At 48.5% G+C, this 17,692-nt stretch overlaps 1 long non-coding RNA gene across 2 annotated transcripts in view; it reads left to right on the top strand.

The window, feature by feature from the left end:
* LOC102162742 (uncharacterized) overlaps positions 1–17,692 on the top strand; it is a 651,142-nt gene that overhangs the window by 89,448 nt on the left and 544,002 nt on the right. The window contains exons 1-2 of one of the 2 annotated variants that reach the window (XR_014805827.1): positions 3,488–3,665; positions 8,564–8,750. This is a non-coding gene — a long non-coding RNA (uncharacterized LOC102162742). Of the gene's footprint in view, positions 1–3,487; positions 3,666–8,563; positions 8,751–17,692 lie in introns of those variants that run through there. The other variant, XR_014805823.1, reaches the window with a different exon arrangement.

Genomic DNA, 17,692 nt, shown 5'->3' with positions numbered 1-17,692 from the left:
GGGGCCGCCCTCCATAGCCTGCTTTTATCTCAGCCTTTGGGTTGACCGTTCACTTGCTCCAACTCTGCACTCCCCAAAGAGAAGGAAGAGCTTCTCTTTCCTAATCAGCAGACGAACGACCTGGGCTGCACTCTGATTGGGCCAGTTAGGTCACATGACCACGTCTCTATCAATCATTGAGGCGAGAGAGAATGGGATTCATCTGATTGGTTTAGGCAAATAGGGTCCACCAATCAGGCTCACAGTGACCCAAGGGGCAGGGACGGAATGAGCTGGGTGGGTCTATTAGTTAACTATTTCTTCATCACAAATCACCACCCACTCAGTGGCTTAAAAGCAACACACATTTTACTATCTCACTGGTTTCTGTGGGTCAGGACTCTGAGTGGGGGTTAACTGGGTCCTCTGCTTCGGGTCTTACCAGGCTGAGCTCAAGGTGTCAGCCAAGGCTGTGATGTCGCGTGAGCCTCGGGGACCTCTTCCAAGCTTCTTGGTGGTTGGCAGAATTCATTTCCTTGTGCCACAGCAATGGCTGTGTTACCTTGCTGGCTGTGACAGGACTATCTCAGCTCCTTGCCACACAGCTCCCTCCTCTCACAGCGGAGCTGTTTCCTTCTTTCCCACCAGCAGGATATACCTCTCTTACTTCTTCTATCTCTGACCTCTGAACCCTCTTCTAGGAGCCCCCCCCCCATTAGCTCAGGCACCCCCCACGCCCAGATAATCTTCTCTGTGATTAACCAAAGTCAGCATGATAGGGACCTTATTTGCACCTATAACATCTCTTCAGCTTTGCCATATAAAGTCGCCTAAGCAGAGGAGTGGCACCCCAACATATTCACAACTGTCCACATCCAAGGGCAGAGGGCTATCCAGAGTGTGTACTTCAGGGGGCCACCTTAGATTCTACCTACCAAAATGGGTGGGCATCACCCTTATTCCTGATCTTCTTCAGACCTTGTTTAGATTTCCTGGCCCCCCACCCCAGTCCCAGCTGTGCCCCCTCGCACAACAGTCTCCCAAGAGAGACATTTTTACCCTGAGTCTTCCTCTGCTGGGTGCAGACCCCCTGTACTGGCGCAAGCATCAGAATCCTTCAGGGTGAGTGAGCAGCTGGAGGAGATATCAAATTCCAGGGCCGACCAAGACCGCAGGAGGCCTGGTGTTTTCCAAACACACTGTGAAGTCTTTATTTACTAGATGACTTTATTTGGTGCTTATTAGGTGCCAGCTCTTGCACTCTGTATCCTTCCTCCATTATCTAATTGAACCATCCCCCAAACACATGAGATCACCGTTAATGGAATTTCCATTTTATTCCTGTTTTAAAAAGAAGACAGGGGTTCAGACAGGCTCATTTGCCCCAGGTAGTGTGGCCAGCAGGTGGCAGAGCTGGGACTTGAACCCCAGGTCTCCACTGACTGCAAAGCACTTGTATTTCACTGCTCAGGTAGCAGGTCTCCCCGCAGAATATTCCAGACCATGCAACCAGCTCCACATTTTGCCGATGTTCAGAGAGGGAGGCATAGGTTCAAGTTCCCTACCCAGAAAGGTCAGGGGCATTATAGGTTTAATTTCAAACCTGAGCCTGGGGCTTTCGGACCAAGTCCAAGTGCAGGGGCCAATACTGGCTTTGTTCTTCACACCTGGGAGCGCCTCGCCTGGGACCTGTTGGGATAGAGCTTGCAGGCTTTAGCGCGCCCTCCATGAGGGAAATCCTCACAGAAAAACAAAACGTGCTCTGCCAGTTGGAGAGGAAAATGCTGGTTGCTTTTTAACGTACCTTGCGGAATGGCTGCTGCTGGGCGTGAGCAACGGCCACCAGCTCAGGGGCATGAGGCAGGTACTTTGGCATCCGATCTCTCCTCGGGAGGACCTGGCCAGGAGGGGGTGGGGGATTTGAGAACATGGCTGGATGTTCCCTGCTGAAACAGTGTTGCAAAACCCTGAGCCTACTCAGAAGCTGGGCTCTTTGCTTCAAGGCATTTTAATGACTCAGTGTACTGGCAGCAGGGGAAGCTGGCCAGGCCGAGGACAGCGGAGGACAGCGGCAGTTTGGCTGGAGTGAAACGGCCCAGATGTTGCTCCTGCCTCCAGCTGCGCTCTGCTTGGATGTGGCGGGCAAACACTCGCGGGCCACGCTGTCCAGCTGAAACAGAACATGACCCACAGATGTAATTTAAACGTTTCTAGTAGCCACAAAGGAAATGGGTAAACTCTAAATTAATGATATATTTTGTTTAACCTACCTTCGTAAAAAAATAGTATCCTTTCAATATATACTCAATATGAATATTTTATTCTTTTTCTTGCACAGCTTCTTGCAAACCCAGTGTGTATTTGATACATACGACACATTTCAATTCGGACTAAACATACTTCAGGGGCTCACAATAGCCACCGGCTGTATTGCTTTCCCCCCAGTATGGCCCTTATCACCCTCTGCTGCTCAAAGACCTTCCAAGGCTCCCTACTGTCCAACCTCTTGGAGCCAGCTATATATTACACTAATTTGTGTTTTTGCCTGCCTCTCTCTCCAACACGAATTTTTATGGTGTCTAACAGGGCACTTATTATGCACCTGCTGTGTCCTAGTGGGAGGCTCCCTAAGCTATGTTAATTGTATTTTCCATCAGCCCTCAATAACTCTTCCTAGGATAGGTGAATGCGTCAGCCATTGTGTTAAAAGCTTTATGTAATTTTCTGATTTAATTCTCAGAATAACCCTACCCCTGAGGAAGGTACTTAACCTCCATTTTACAGGTGGAGATCACACCCAGATTCGTTGGCTTCCAAGTTATTCTTTCAGCTCCATCGTGCCCTGCCTGTCACCTTAGCTGGACACATTCTAGGTTCTCAGAAAACACGTTTAGCTGCGTTGAATTGAGACCAGAGGTTTCTCAGCTCTTTCTTGGGATGAGCATGTGGAAGTGGCAGGAGGGGCCAGAGATCTATTGACTCGTGTGTCCTTGGTCATCGGGCTGTTTTATCAGCTTGGGCCCCAGGAGGGCTGACAGCGGCCTCCGTGGAAGCTGAGCAGAACTAGGGCTCTTGGCAGCTGGGCAGCAAATTGGTGCGATGAACACCCCGCCCTGCCGCAGGCTGATCACTGGCGCTCAGCGTCTCAGGCTTCCCGAGCCACTGCTATTTACGAGATGCATGATTCGCACTCCTCTGTTGCCAGAGAGTACAGCGCTTAGCCTCCGTGCCTTATGGAGAGCACCGTGAAAATAAAGATGAGCGACTCATAAAATGTCAAAAGAACATGTCAATTAGGATTGCCCTCCCCCCCCAAGAGGCTGATGTTATTGTACCTCCTTTTAGTGAATTCCTCTAATTAGTCAAATAAATATGCAGTCCTCCCACTCGGTTGTGTGTTTGTTTCCTTAAAAACATTATAATTACATCCCCTGCTTTGGAAACTTCTGGGAACCGGAAACTCCACACATGGGCTTTGGTTTAGAGGGATGATGTGAGCCAGCGCTTTGGCTGCGATGAAACTACCCGCCTGCCTGTGGAAGGTCTGGGCTAAGTGTTCGGGGGCAGGCTCTGCCTTGCCCTGCTCTCATTCAAACACTCTCCGGGGCTCCCTGGGGGTCGCTGGCGTCAGACCAATTTCACTCTATGCTGAGGAAAGGGAGCTGGGCAGCAGGGAGCCTGGAGCGGTGAGTTCTGCAGGACCTTGAGCAATCCCCACACATCTCCATCCTCTGCTTCCTCTTTGATGAAACACGAGGCAGGTCTGGCTGCCCCATCCCCGAAACAGTGCTGATTGTCACTGTTGTCACCGGGCTCTCCCTTCCAAACTGCAGCTTCTCGCATCTCCCTCTCCCTGCAAGAAAACATTAGAGCTTCAGGTTATATTTAAATTGTCTCTATTTCTTCCACTTTTGTGCATGTTTGAAAATATATACACACACTCTCTCTAGAAATAGCTATTAATCGAGTAGAACACACACATGCCCAAGAAATCAGTGCTGATACAGAGGTTAGTGCTGTGTCCTGAAAAACACTTTGACTAAAATTTCTGTGTGATTAAACCAAAAGTGGAGACACTGAGTGTGAGGACGATATAGATGAAATAAATTGAAGACCTGCTTTAGGATCCTGGTTCCTCCCCTCTGGATAAATGCATCACCTTGGGCTGAGCTTGACCCTCCTTGTCTAAAATGAGGCGAATCTAGCCTCGATTGTTCATTTCATGGGAGGTTATTCTGAAGGCTGAATTACACGATGCATGTGAAACTGTTTGGTAACCTCCATCCTCTTTCTAATCAATGGGACAAATACAATGGGACCAGTCATAGCAGATACCTCCTTGCGCCACGCACCAGGCTGGGTTTAATATACCTTCGCTCAGGACGGATCACAAAGCTCCAGAAGGTGGGGGTTATTATCTCCATGAGCAGAACTTCAGAGAGATGGGGGCTTGGTCAAGGTCACGCAGCTGATGTGTGTTCTGGTCTGGTTGTGGGTCTCGAGCTCGTGATCTTCCCGCCGTGTCAGACTATCATCTGATCTTCAGAGCTTGCACCGTCCCTGTAAATCAGCTTGACAATCTTCTTCATGTCTTGTTGGCAGCCTAGGATAGATTTGCTCATTTAAGATGCCATTGACCTTATCTAACAAAAGGCATCAGGATCCAAGGAGTCTGTTTAATTCATTATTAAAGATCATTTCCTGTTATTATCTTCCCTGTAGCAAAATTAGCTGTTAACTCTCCTGTTAGCATAACCCAGCCAGGATTACTAGGAAATTAAGAAAAAAATCAGTTCAGTGATATGTGAGCAGAGCTCAGGGAATTCCCCATCTTCAGCGCATATTAACATCATGCCTTAGACGTCAAGAAAATGTTCTGTTAAGTGGAAAAGGAATTGCAGAAATTTTACTTTCAAAAGTCAAGTAAAAAGTTCTTCTTCTTTTTTTTTTTTTCCCAAGTCAAATTAATTTTTGTCTCAGGGCAAGAAAAAGTAAATTAAAAATCACACGCGCCACCTCCCCCTCCTCCCAGGCCTCTTCCTCCTGGGTTTCCATCCCAGTTGGCTGGAGTTTCGTGTTTCTCTAGCCCAGTTTGGGCCTCGGAGGGGAGCCTAGCTGCAGAGTTTCTGCTTCCGGAGCCTCTGACTGTGGCAGGGTGGGGGCAGCCCGCCTTTCCTTCTGCCCACTCACCCTTTCAGGTCTTTCTCTTCCTCCTGGCAATTGTTGGGGGTGAGGAGGATGGCAAGACCTGAGTTCCAGGTGCCACAGGGAGGGCCCGTGTTTCATGACATGGGGTGGACATGGAGTTGCTGGGATCAAAACTGCACACCTCAGATGGGACTTGAACTCACAATCTCCCGGTCAAAACCACACACCTGCCCTCAGGACTTAACTCAGGTTCTTTACGTCTCAGCACAGAAGGAATTCAGTGAGAGGCAGTGATAGGTAAGATAGAAATTTGCCAATCTCTCTTCTGGCCCATAGTGTTTCTATAGAGAAATCAGTTGATAGCCTTATGGGGGTTCCCTTCTAATTAATTCCTTGTCTTTTTCTTGCTGTATTTTATTTTTTATTTTATTTATTTATTTATTTTTTTTATTGTGGCGAGGGTTGTGGGTGGTGACATTCCGGTAGCTTCATCAGTGCAGGACTCCAAGGTTTCAGCACAACCATAGGTGACAACACTTGGCCAGGGACATAGGAAGGAGCAGCAGTGTCCCTACCAAGTGTTGGAAGCTCTCCTGGGCTCATGACACATTAGTTATGGCTCAAGTGTTCTTGTGATTCAGAAATTCTCAAGAATATTAGAGTTAGAATAATAAGAATGTCTGTCTGCGCAGTCAAGAATCGTGGGAAGCCCAGTAGGGTGGCCAGCCTGTCTGGTTTGTCTGGAAATCTCCTTTCCAATTGGGATTTCCTCCATCCTATATCTTCTTCTTTCCTCTTTAGAGGAGACCTTTCAGTATTTCTTTGAGAATGGGTTTAGTATTGCTGTAGTCTTCAGTTTTGGTTTGTCAGATAAATTATTTCTCCTTCTATTTTATTTATTTTATTTTACTTTTTTTAGGGCCGCACCTGCGGCATACAGAAGTTTCAGGCTAGGGGTCAAATTAGAGCTGTAGCTGCCGGCCTACACCATAGCCACAGCAACACAGATCTGAGCTGTGCCTTCGACTTACACCTCAGTTCATGGCAATGCTGGATCCCTAACCCACTGAACGAGACCAGGGGTCAAACCTGTGTCTTCATGGTTACTAGTCGAGTTCGTTACTGCTGTGCGATCATGGGAACGCCTCTTGTATTTTAAATGAAATTCTTGCTGGGTAGAGTATTCTAGGCTACAAATGTTATCCTTTTAGAACTTTGACTATATCTTGCCATTGTTTTCTGGCCTGTAGAGTTTCTGTAGAGAAATCGGCTGATAGCATTATGGCGGTTCCCTTGTAATTAACTCTTAGCTTTTTTCTTGCTATCTTTTTTATTTTATTTTATTTTATTTTTATTATTATTATTTTTTAACAGCTGCACCTATAGCACATGGAAGTTCCTGCGCTAGGGGTGGGGTCAGAGCACCGGCTTCTTAACCCACTGAATGAGACCAGGGATCGTACCCACACCCTCACAGACAATATGTCAGGTTCTTAACCCACTGAACCACAATGGGAACTCCTCTCTTGCTGCCTGTAGAATTCTCTCCTTATCTTTAATTTTTGCCATTTTTTAAAATAACATGTCTTTGTTTAGGTCTGTTTGGGTTCAACTTGTTTGGGGCCCTCTGTGCTTCCTGTATATGGATAGCTGTTTCCTTGTTTAGATTTAGAAAGTTTGCAGCCATAATTTCTTCAATATATTTTCAATGTCTGGAAATTTCCTGATTTTACTACTGAAGCCCTGTGCCCAAGGACCCCTCCTCCCAATAACCCCCACTCTGGGAATATTTCTAGGCAAAGTGGGACAGCTGGTCACCCTACAGATCATCCTGGTTTTAGAGGCAGGAGGCAGAATCACAGATTGGCTCAAAGTCCTATGGCTATGATGCAGCCGAACTGTTTTCAACCTGAACCCATGATTTTGGACAAAGATTGAATCCAGCCTGGTCCCTGGCCGAGCAGGACTCACATCCACATGTGTTGAGCAGCCAGTGAGATAAAGTTGCCATAGGCTCGTCTCACCTGTTGGTATCTGACTTACAATTATTCTCTGTTAACTCCATTATCTTTAATTTGTAAGAACTGCAGCCATCAGGAAACCTTTCTCTTTAATGAAACACAACTTGATTACAAATCATCAGAGTTCCCTGGTGGGACAGACGTTTCTGGCGGCTTTCAGCCTGCCCTGGCCACTTCAGCACCGTCTCTGCCCTTTAGGGGGGTCAGTGGAAGCTGCCGAAGTCCCCTGCTAGGGGAGGGGGCCCTAGCCCCCAGCCAGCCCATTTGCTAAGGGCAGTTGTTGAAAACACCTCTCTCATGAACAGGTGAGTGAGAGGTATTCTTTGTGGGCCCTGGTCCCAGCGTACCAGCAGTGCCTTGCAGGTTCACTGCAAAATTTTTGATGAGCCTGTACGATTTATTTTTTGTTGCAACTGCCGATAGACATTATCAAGGCCAATGTCAAGCAGACCAGGTCTGGGGTTGGAGGGATTCAGCTGGTTGAAGGTAAAAGGTGAGAGCCATGAAGCCAAGTCACAGGATCACATATGTTGATAGGACATTAGAGAGCTGGCTGGTGTGTGTTCAAATGGCTTTGGCGGAGTTCCTGTCATGGTGTAGCAGAATTAAGTCCGACTAGGAACCACTAGGTGTGGGTTCGATCCCTGGCCTCACTCAGTGGGTTAAGGATCTGGTGTTGCTGTGAGCTGTGGTGTAGGTCATAGACGTGGCTCGATCCTGCGTTGCTGTGGCTCTGGTGTAGGCTGGCAGCTGTAGCTCCAATTAGATCCCTAGCCTAGGAACCTCTAGATGCCATGGGTGCGGCCCTAAAAAAGCAAAATAAATAAGCAAATGAAATATAATTAAAAGTAAAAATTAAAAAAAAAAAAGTGTCCTTGGCAGCATCAACCTTTCTCCAAACAGCCTTCCAGGGGCAGTGTGGTGGGCAGTGTCACCAATGTGGTGCTTTGATGGAGTAGTAAAACCTGGTGACACAGTACCTGGGACACAGTGGTACTTAGCTTCATTTGGAGTCTTATCATCCTGTCCTGTGTGCCAAGCAGAGTTTTTTTTTTTTTTTTTTTTTCTGTCGTTTTGCCTTTTCTAGGGCCGCTTCTGCGGCATATAGAGGTTGCCAGGCCAGGGGTCCAATCAGAGCCATAGCCACTGGCCTACACCAGAGCCACAGCAATGTGGGATCCAAGCCGCGCCTGCAACCTACACCACAGCTCACGGCAACGCTCAACCCACTTAGCAAGGCCAGGGATCGAACCCTCAACCTCATGGCTCCTAGTCGGATTCGTTAACCACTGCGCCATGACGGGAACTCCCAAGCAGATTGTTATCACCACGTACCATGCCTGCCACAAACACCAGAAAGTTGAGAACCACGATCCCCAAACCCTTATTTTCTTCTGCTCACTTCTGCTTGTCAGATGCTGCACTTACCTATGGCCTCAAACCTTCACTGACCCACGCATCTCCCCCTCCTCCCTGCCACTGGAAGGAAACCATGGCATCAGAACACATTGGGACTGGCAGCTGCCTCCAGCACAAGGACTCAGAGTCGCATCATTGGATTCCTGGACCCACTTGTGCCTGCTATCAGCTTCCTGTTCCTGAGTGAGTCACTTAATGTTTCTTAAAAGAAAGGTTTTTTATTATTTTAAAAAAATTGACCGATATTTGACTTATGATACTGTGTTAGCACTTAATCTTTCTGAGCTTAGTCTCCTTAGCTGGGAAATGGGGTTCATCACCACCATGTGGGTCACAGTGATGAGTAAATGGGGCGGCACCAGGGAGAGAGGGTTAGGGATTTGTCAGCAACAGGTGGGTGCGGGGAGATGGGGGTTAAGGATGGGTCCGCCCTTGGCCTGTCCATTGTCTTGGGGAGGATTTTGGCTTCTCTGGGCTTCTGTTTCTTAACGTGTAGAATGGGGTCAGCATAGCAGCGATGCATAGTGTGGAGAGGGATGAAAAGAATTGCACGTTCAAGCACGGACAGCAGTGCCCAACACGCAGTGAACTCAAGCCCGGCATGGATGGTGGGCCTTGCATGGGGCAACATCCCTGCCCTACAGACAGTGCTCTTATTATGCTGTCTGCATTGGGGCCAAGTGGTAAACTACTAGGTGTTTGGTTGCAGCAAGAGAGTGCAGGAGAGGTGGAGTGAGCAGCCCAGGGTTTAGGTCACAGCGAAAGGCAAGGCCCAGCCTGGATGCAGGCTCTGGCTCTCTCTGGTGGAGGGTCCAGGAGGAGAGTCTTTATCTGCACAAGAAGATGGATGGAACCTCCTCTGGTCCTTCCAGTCACCAACAAGAGGAAGCTGAATGAGGACACGGGATGCTGGTGAGGGGGACGGGTTCTCCTCCTCATTATACCATAAATTAGCTGTGTGACCTTGGGCAAGTCACATCTCCTCTCTGGTCCACTCAGTGTCTCCATTTGTAATATTAGAGAATGGGATGGAACCATCCCTAGCATCTCTCCCTTTTCCTTCATTCCATGATTTTCTAGGTACCATTTCTTTATTTCTTATTCATATACAATCTTGTTCCAAATTGCAGCTCTGCCTCCCAGCTAGAATGCACATTCCTGGAGGCCAAGCATCCTCCTTGGAAGAGTCTAGCAGGTGACCCACACAGGTGGGGGGGTCGGAGGCTAGGGCTGTGTGAAATAACAGCAAATATACCTATTGGTCTCTGACCCTGATTCCTGAGCTCTTAAATCCCTTGGAGTTTCCTAGGTGATACGAGTGTCTTTTGTCTTAGTGAGAGGACTGTGGGTGGGCTCCTGGAGAGCTTTGGGATAGGGGCTGGTCACCAGAAAGACCACACGTGATTAGAAGCATGGATCTTTCCCCCTTACTACTCATCCTCTGGGGAGGGGAAAGGGCTGGAGACCGAGTTAGTGACTGATCATGCCTATGTGATGAAGCCTCCATGAAAACCTGGAGAGCTTCCGGGTTGCTGAACATACCCTGGTGTGGGGTGGGTGGTGCGTACCGGCTCCTTGGGGACGGAAGCTCCTATGCTCCGGACCCTTTGCCCTGTGTATCTTTTTCATCTGGCTGTTCAGCTGTATTCTTTATAACAACTTGGTCAACACAAGTGTTTCCCTGGATTCTGTGCACCACTGTAATCAATTGAATTCAGGAAGGACCTCGTGGGAACCCCAACATGTAGCCAATTGGTCAGAAGCACATGTGATAATTGGCATTTGAAGTGGGGCCAGTTTTGTGGAACTGAGCCCCTAACTTGTAGGCTCTGACGCTAAGCCCAGGTAGCAGTGTTGGAGCTGAATGAAATTGAGGGACACCCATCTGGCCTCAGAGAATTGCGCGGTGTGTGGGAAATCCACACAGCCGGTTTCAGCAGCGTTGAGAGCGTGGTAGCAGGGGGAACAGTGGAGGAGGAACACCGGAGTCGTTTTCCAATTCCGATTGCACGGCAGTAAAATCAGGGTCGTTCCTGGGGGTGGAAATAGGGTGAGGGGAGACATGGTTCACCCCCTCCCTCAGCTTCTTAGAGGAGAACCTATCATAATTACTGGAAACACCCCAGATCACACAAAGGTACATGAAAATAGCTTTTAAAATTCTACTTGTCTTTGGCAATGCTAAGATCAGGACATTTCCATCAAGATCCGTGATAAAAAGAAACCAAAGCTCGGCACTTTGCCAGGACTCAGCTCAGGATGCCGCCTCGCCTCCATCGTTCCACCATGGGTTGCCTAGAGGGGGTTCCATGCCTTTTGCACAAGAGTGGTGTTTACACAGATTCCTCTACCACGGTGCTGCTCTGGGTGCACAGTATTCTTTTTCTCCCTCACTGGTTCCGTGCATCCAGCTTTAGCTGTCCGTGGTTTCTCTCCTTCTCCATTGGTTTGAAAACAGTGTCAAAGCAAGTATCCTTTATCTCACTGGGACTCCCTTGGGGTTGCCCGTGATTCCAAGAGTCTTTCTCTCTCTGCTCTTCTTTCTCTTTCCTCCTTGTTGTGGTTACCCTCGCTGGAATCAGCTGTCACGGGGCAGGTCACACGGGCATCCGTTACTTGGCAGGGTTAGATATCAGCCTTGCCTTGGAAGGCAGTGGCACTGAGGATCACCTGTGGTGGCACATGGCCACTTGTGCCTCATCCCTCCCACCCAATATTTAAGAGAGATTGAGTTTATGGGGAAAAGAAGGAAGGAGATATTTGAGAGGAGGTGCTTCTCGATGTGGGGAAGGTCATGGCCAGAGACTCAGAGGATTTGTATTCCATTCTGCCCCTAGCTTGCCAAAGGCCATGGATAAGTCTCTTGAGCACCGGGGTCTCAGTTTCCTCATATGCAAAATTAAGACACTGAGATAAGAAAATCATGAGGTTCATTTCATTTCTAAAGGAGAAGAGGCATGACCGGCTCTGAAGCCCCTGCTTGGGGCCACTTCCCATCCAAGTGCTTTGTAAACCCTCCGTTTATCGTCAGGATTATCCTCTGAGGAAGGCATATCCGCCTCATTTTTACCAGTGGGACAGCCAAGGTTCTGAGAGATTAATCCCTGTCCTGTGGACACATTTCTAAAGCCAGAGACCGCATCTAGCTTTTCCTCACTCCAGAGCCTGTTTTTCTAGCTCCAGAGATTTTTCTAATTCGACCCTCTTAAAAAAAAATGAGAATGGTGTTCCCCTCAGAGAAGTGTCTTTTCCTGCCTCCATTTGTACAACGTGTTCCAGGTCGTGGAGAACTCTTCTTTCCAGAAATTTCCAAAGGACAAGGGATGCATCATGTCTTCAGTTTTTGGCAGCTTCGCACAACAACCTGAACAGCCTCTTGGCTTCCAGCTCCCAGGATGGCATTTCGAGTACGTGTGGTCATGGCGTGCCTGTGGTTTAAATTTTAATGGAGGACGCTTACCCGCATCTGTCTTTATTGGCTCTCGCCCCGTCCCTGGTTTCCTGGAGGTCACGGGCTCTGCAGGCCCCCCACCTCCACTCATCCCCTCTTGCAGCTGGGAGGGGCTCTGTCCCTCCTCCCTTGCTGTAAGCCACAGGCTCCACTGGGCCTTTCAAGCTCTCTGGCAGTTTGGATGTCAGTAGCAGGGAAAAACAAGCTTAAGATTTGACAACAATACAAAGTCAACCTGTTCTCTCTCTCTCTCTTTTTTAATGGGAGTTTAATTTTTATTTATTTAAAAAATTTTTAAAAATTTTTTATTTTCTCTGCTGTACAGCATGGGGACCAAGTTATACATACATGTATACATACTTTTTCCTCCCATTGTTGTGTTGCCATGTAAGTATCTAGACATAGTTCTCAATGCTACACAGCAGGATCTCATTGTAAATCCATTCCAAGAGCAATACTTGGCATCCGTTAACCCCAAGCTCCCGATCCCTCCCACTCCCTCCCTCTCCCCCCTGTTCTCTTTTCATCCCAGATGGAATTGAAAAGCAGAGTTCTTAAGGGGACACTCCCCCAAGGAAGGGAGAGACAGTTGGTCTGGGAGCCACAGTGGGTTGGTGGGGGCACACGGGGCCAGAAGCTGGTGAGCTTGGGCTCTGGTGTTGGCATGGAAGCCAACTAGCTGTTGACCTTGGGCAAGGCTCACCCTCTCTGAGCTTTAAATTTCCTCCTGCGTGAAGAAATGATTGCTCAGGCTAGAAATAGTCTGATTTAGGAACTGTGCTCTCTTAAACACAGAATCAGCTTGTGGGGATGTTTCTATACCCCATGAAAACTTTGGGAAGAGCCAGGGCTTTTTGAGGGGAAGGGTCAGAAGAGCAAGGAGGGACCCTGGACTCCAGGGGAGGAGGTCCAGGAGAAGGAACCAACTCTGTCTGTAGGACCTACAGAAGGCTGAGTGTGCCTGGTCACTGTGCTGGGCTCAAGGGTTGAAATCCAGAAGTGCTGAGAACCTGAAGGGGCAAACAGGTGCCTGCAACATGGGCGAATCCAGGTTTCCATTCCTGGGAGCCTCTAGTTTGATGCTCGGCAGAGGATCTGGGCTCAGTCACCACCAGACTCATACCTGTTGCGTGGCCTCAGCCCCCTCAGCATCTGCTTGTGTCCCCACACAGTACGAGTCTGTGGAATAAATCAACTGGGCAGAAGTCTGTTTCCAAATGGGGGTGTCTCTTCAGGCACCTCCAGGATGGCTTCCTTTGACTCAGAGCCTGGACTGGCTGGAGGGAGCAGGCAGAACTGACAGGGAGACGTGGGCTGGAGTAGATGTGGTGTCAGGTCACCAGCTGCCATGCTGGGCACAGGACAGGCATCTGGGTCCAGAAGTGTGTTGGAAGATGAAACAGGAAACTGAGGCAAAAGCTCTATTGTAGGTTTGGCCATGCAGGAGAAGAATGGCATCCCTGGAAACAGGCAAGCACATCTAAACACCCACAGAAGAAACCTCACTTCATTTCTGAGAGTCATTCCCTAGAGAAAGCTGCCGTGCTACATTTTGACCCAGAGGGTCTCACTTATTTTATACGATTATTACCAGATTGAAGTTTTCTGGGAGACCCCAACTGACATGGTAGCTGCTGGTTTGAGAGAAAGAGCTCCTCCCCAATCTCAGAAGAATTTTTGGAATGACTTAGAAACAAACAAAGTGGGAGTTCCCGTCGTGGCGCAGTGGTTAACGAATCTGACTAGGAACCATGAGGTTGCAGGTTCGGTCCCTGCCTTGCTCAGTGGGTTAACGATCTGGCGTTGCCATGAGCTGTGGTGTAGGTTGCAGACGCGGCTCGGATCCCACGTTGCTGTGGCTCTGGTGTAGGCCCGTGGCTACAGCTCCAATTAGACCCCTAGCCTGGGAACCTCCATATGCCACGGGAGTGGCCCAAGAAATAGCAAAAAAAGACAAAAAAAAAAAAAAAAAAAAAAAAAAAAAAGAAACAAAGCGAATGTCACCAGGACCTCTGTATGTAGAGGCATTTAATTACACACGATATCTGGGAATTCTAGATTACATCATCTTATGGGAGATAGTCTCTCAGGTGGAAAGTTCCATGGTGGGCCATCCTTGAAAACAGGTGTGATTCATGAACTTTCTCTTAGAGTGCCATGATCTTCACATCCAGAAAGAGCCATCTCAAGTCATAATTTTCTTTGAATGTTTTTCCATTGAATGATTTCTGCCTGGCTCAGACCTTTGAAGATCTCATACTAAAGAAACAATGTTTTCTTTATAAGGATGTTTAAGTATGATACAAAACTTAGAAGCCACGAAAGATGATAATAAATTCAGTTCCATTAAAATGGACTTATCTTGGGAGTTCCTGTTGTGGCTCAGTGGAAATGAATCTGACCAGTATCCATGATGATGCAGCTTCAAACCCTGGCCTCACTCAGTGGGTTAAGGATCTGGCATGGCTGTGAGCTGTGGTGTAGGTCGCAGACTCGGCTTGGATCCCGTGTTGCTGTGGCTGTGGCATAGGCTGGCAGCTGCAGCTCTGATTTGACCTCTAGCTTGGGAACTTCCATATACCACTGGTTCGGCCCTAAAAAGCAATACAATACAATAAGATAAAATAACTCAGCTAAATGTACCATAAACAAAATCAAAAGACAAACAGCAAACTGGAAAGATGTTTGCAGGCTATGTCACAGAGGAAGGGCTTGATTCCCTAATATTTAAAGAGATCCTGCAGGAGTTCCCATCGTGGCTCAGCGGTTAGTGAACCTGACTAGCATCCATGAGGATGCGGTTCGATCCCTGGCCTCGCTCAATGGGTTAAGGATCCAGCATTGCCATGACCTGTGGTGTAGGTTGCAGATGCAGCTTGGATCCTCAGTTGCTGTGCCTCTGGTGTAGGCTGGCGGCTACAGCTCCGACTGGACCCCTAGCCCGGGAACCTCCACATGCCCTGGGTGTGGCCCTAAAAAGATAGAAAGACCAAAAAACAAAACAAAACAAAACAAAACAAAAAAAACCCTGCAAATCAATAACCAAGGATTGTGAGCTTAATAGAAAAACGGGCAAAGGATATGAATAAAGTCCATGGTGAAGGAAGCAAAACTTTTTCGTAAGCATATGAAAAGTTGCTTAGTCTCACTAATAAGAAATGAAAATTAAAACTACATTGAGATAATCTATTTCATTTCTGAGATTGAAAAAGATCAAAAAGTTTGCAAATGACAAGATAGTAAGGTGTGTGCGCGAGAGTGTGAGGGTGATGTACAGATTCTTATCACTTTTACGGGGGAGCAATTCGGTAACATTTCTCACTCTTGAGTCAAAGTCGTGAATGTTCTATTCACAAATGACAATGGTTTTCTGCATATGCTGGAGTTTCCAAACTGGTAGTTCATGGAATAGTTTCTCCTTACACACGTGGAAGGGTTTTTCAGGGGCACAGTCTGAAAAAACACTGGTACGTGTAACATATCACGTAGTTCGAAGTGTCTGGGTGCCACAAACCCTGTCCACATCTAGCTACAGCGATGTTTGCTGGCTTCTTTAGAAAGAAAAAAACCCCTCTCGGACCTCCACCTTCATCTTCTGGTCTTGGAAATGCGTTTTGAGTCCGGGGTGTGAACACCAGAGCTGCAGAAATGGTTCAGAAGCCAGGGGGTTGCGTGGGGACAGTCTCTGCTCTCTGGGGCTGGGACAAGGAGATGGCAGGGCCCTTGCTCGGCAAGAACCCCCCCCTGGTGTGAGAGGAGAGACCAGAGACTTTGCTCGCAGCACTAATTGGATGGAGGCAACATTTGGACACCATCTGTTCAGGAAACCCTGCCCAGGACACACACTGTGCACCCTGGGCTCTGGGGCTGCCCTGCGTCAGGGACCTGGCTCCACATGCCTCAGTGGGCTTCTCTAGCAGAACCCCTCCAGAATGTGTGGGCAAATCTGCCTTCTCAGGTTCTCCTTCTTTGCCTCAAGGTGAAACAGGTGACTTCTATCCCTGCCTGTCTGGGAGCCAGAGAGCAGTAAGGGTCTGCTCAGTGCTAGGCTGGTGCCCAGCAGAACCTCCACGGAGCCTCCAGCCCTTTCCCAAAGCAGGCAGGTGAACACACACAAGCAGGCCAGTGAACAGGGAGTGCGGTGGGCTCACAGGTGATGTCTGTAGACCAGCTTTGCCCCCCCCCCCTTCTGCCTCCCCGGCTTCCCCAGGACAGGGCAGCTCAGGGCTTGTTGGGATCCCACCTGTCCACCACTGTCTATCCACCTGATCCACCTTTGCCTGCCAGGGGAGGATGTGTCTGCCACCTAGGACAGTGGCCTCCAGCCTTGGCTGTACATGACAATCACGGGGGAGAGCTTAAAAACAAATGACTAGTGCCTGGATCTCAGCCCCATAGATTTTGATTTAATCGGGATGTTACCGAGCTCCCCAGGCGATCCTATGTGTAGGCAAGGTGGGAAACCACAGATCTGGGATGCCCTTATGTATCAGGATATTTCCGAGACCGCGTGGGGGCATATTAACCACTATTCTGCATATTGGGGGCTGTCGGAAGCAAGTCTGGAATTGCATGATCTCCTTTGTTTAATCTTGAGAGACCCATGGAAATTGTCTTCTAAGGGTACAAGATAATAGTTCTTTTGGTTTGTTTGTTCTGCGTGAATGCAAACATTGGTACTTTCACGGCATTGGAGCGGATTGTCCGAGGGTTCCATGAACCCGATTTTGAGTTCCCTTATTTTTCCAACACTCCCACTTTCCTAGTTCATGCGCCTCCCTTCTAGGAGGTGGAGGGGGATTTGTGGTCCAGGAATTCGAAGCCTTTGAGAGGCCTCCTGCAGTGCTGCGCAGTCTCACCACTGTCTGCACCTTCTCCGTGATGCATCTTTTCCTGCCACAGCATCTTGGGCCGTGGTGGGTGGAGAGCTCTGGCTTTGGTCTCAGCAACCCTTTCCAAGCCTCAGTTTCCTCAGCAGGAAAGTGTGGAGGGTACCACCAGTCTCTGGGTGTTGTGGTAGGGATCACACGAGCCCCTCGTACACACACCGCTGGGGCACCCTCTGTGCAGCAGAGCAGTGCACAGCCCCTCCTGCCTCGCTGGGGAGACTGGGCTCTTCCACGGGCCACCGTGTTCTCCGCTAATGGCGTGTCCTTAAGGGGTGTTGACCTCTTGATCCTCTTAGAAGTGACAGGTGAGAATTCTTGCATTGTTCAGAACAAATGAATGACTCACACTGTGTGACACTGGGAATAAATGAAGTCCATTGCAAATATTACTTTGTTAATATATTTAAGTTTGAGCAGGGAAATAAAGTGAGTGCATGCTTGCCTAGTCTATAGATAGAAAGAGTGAGGTGCCATGTGACCTAAAACCTCACAGTAGCTAAGTCTGCAGGGCGGGGAAGAGCATGGCATTATTGACCATCACGGGTGCCAGATGCTTCCACGTTCAGCAACTCTGCAGAGGAATTGTTTCTATCCCTACCTCTTGGCTGAGGAAACTGAGACTCAGAGAGGTTGTGTGACTGTCTAAGACCACACAGCAAGGTGGCCACCTGGGTTGTGATTCTTTTTTTTTGAATGGTTGCACCAAACCCATATGGAAGTTTCCGGGCCAGGGATTGAATGCCAAAGTGCATCTGTGATCTACACGCAGCTGTGGCAACGCCAGA

This window comes from Sus scrofa, chromosome 6 (assembly GCF_054392235.1).
Source record: "Sus scrofa isolate SSC_HxYL_T2T_F1_AM1 chromosome 6, Sscrofa_HxYL_maternal_Yorkshire_Landrace_v2.0, whole genome shotgun sequence".
Classification (NCBI taxonomy): Eukaryota; Metazoa; Chordata; class Mammalia; order Artiodactyla; family Suidae; genus Sus; species Sus scrofa.
The sequence above is the reverse complement of the archived record's forward strand: the minus strand, read 5'-3'. Positions and strand labels throughout refer to the sequence as shown.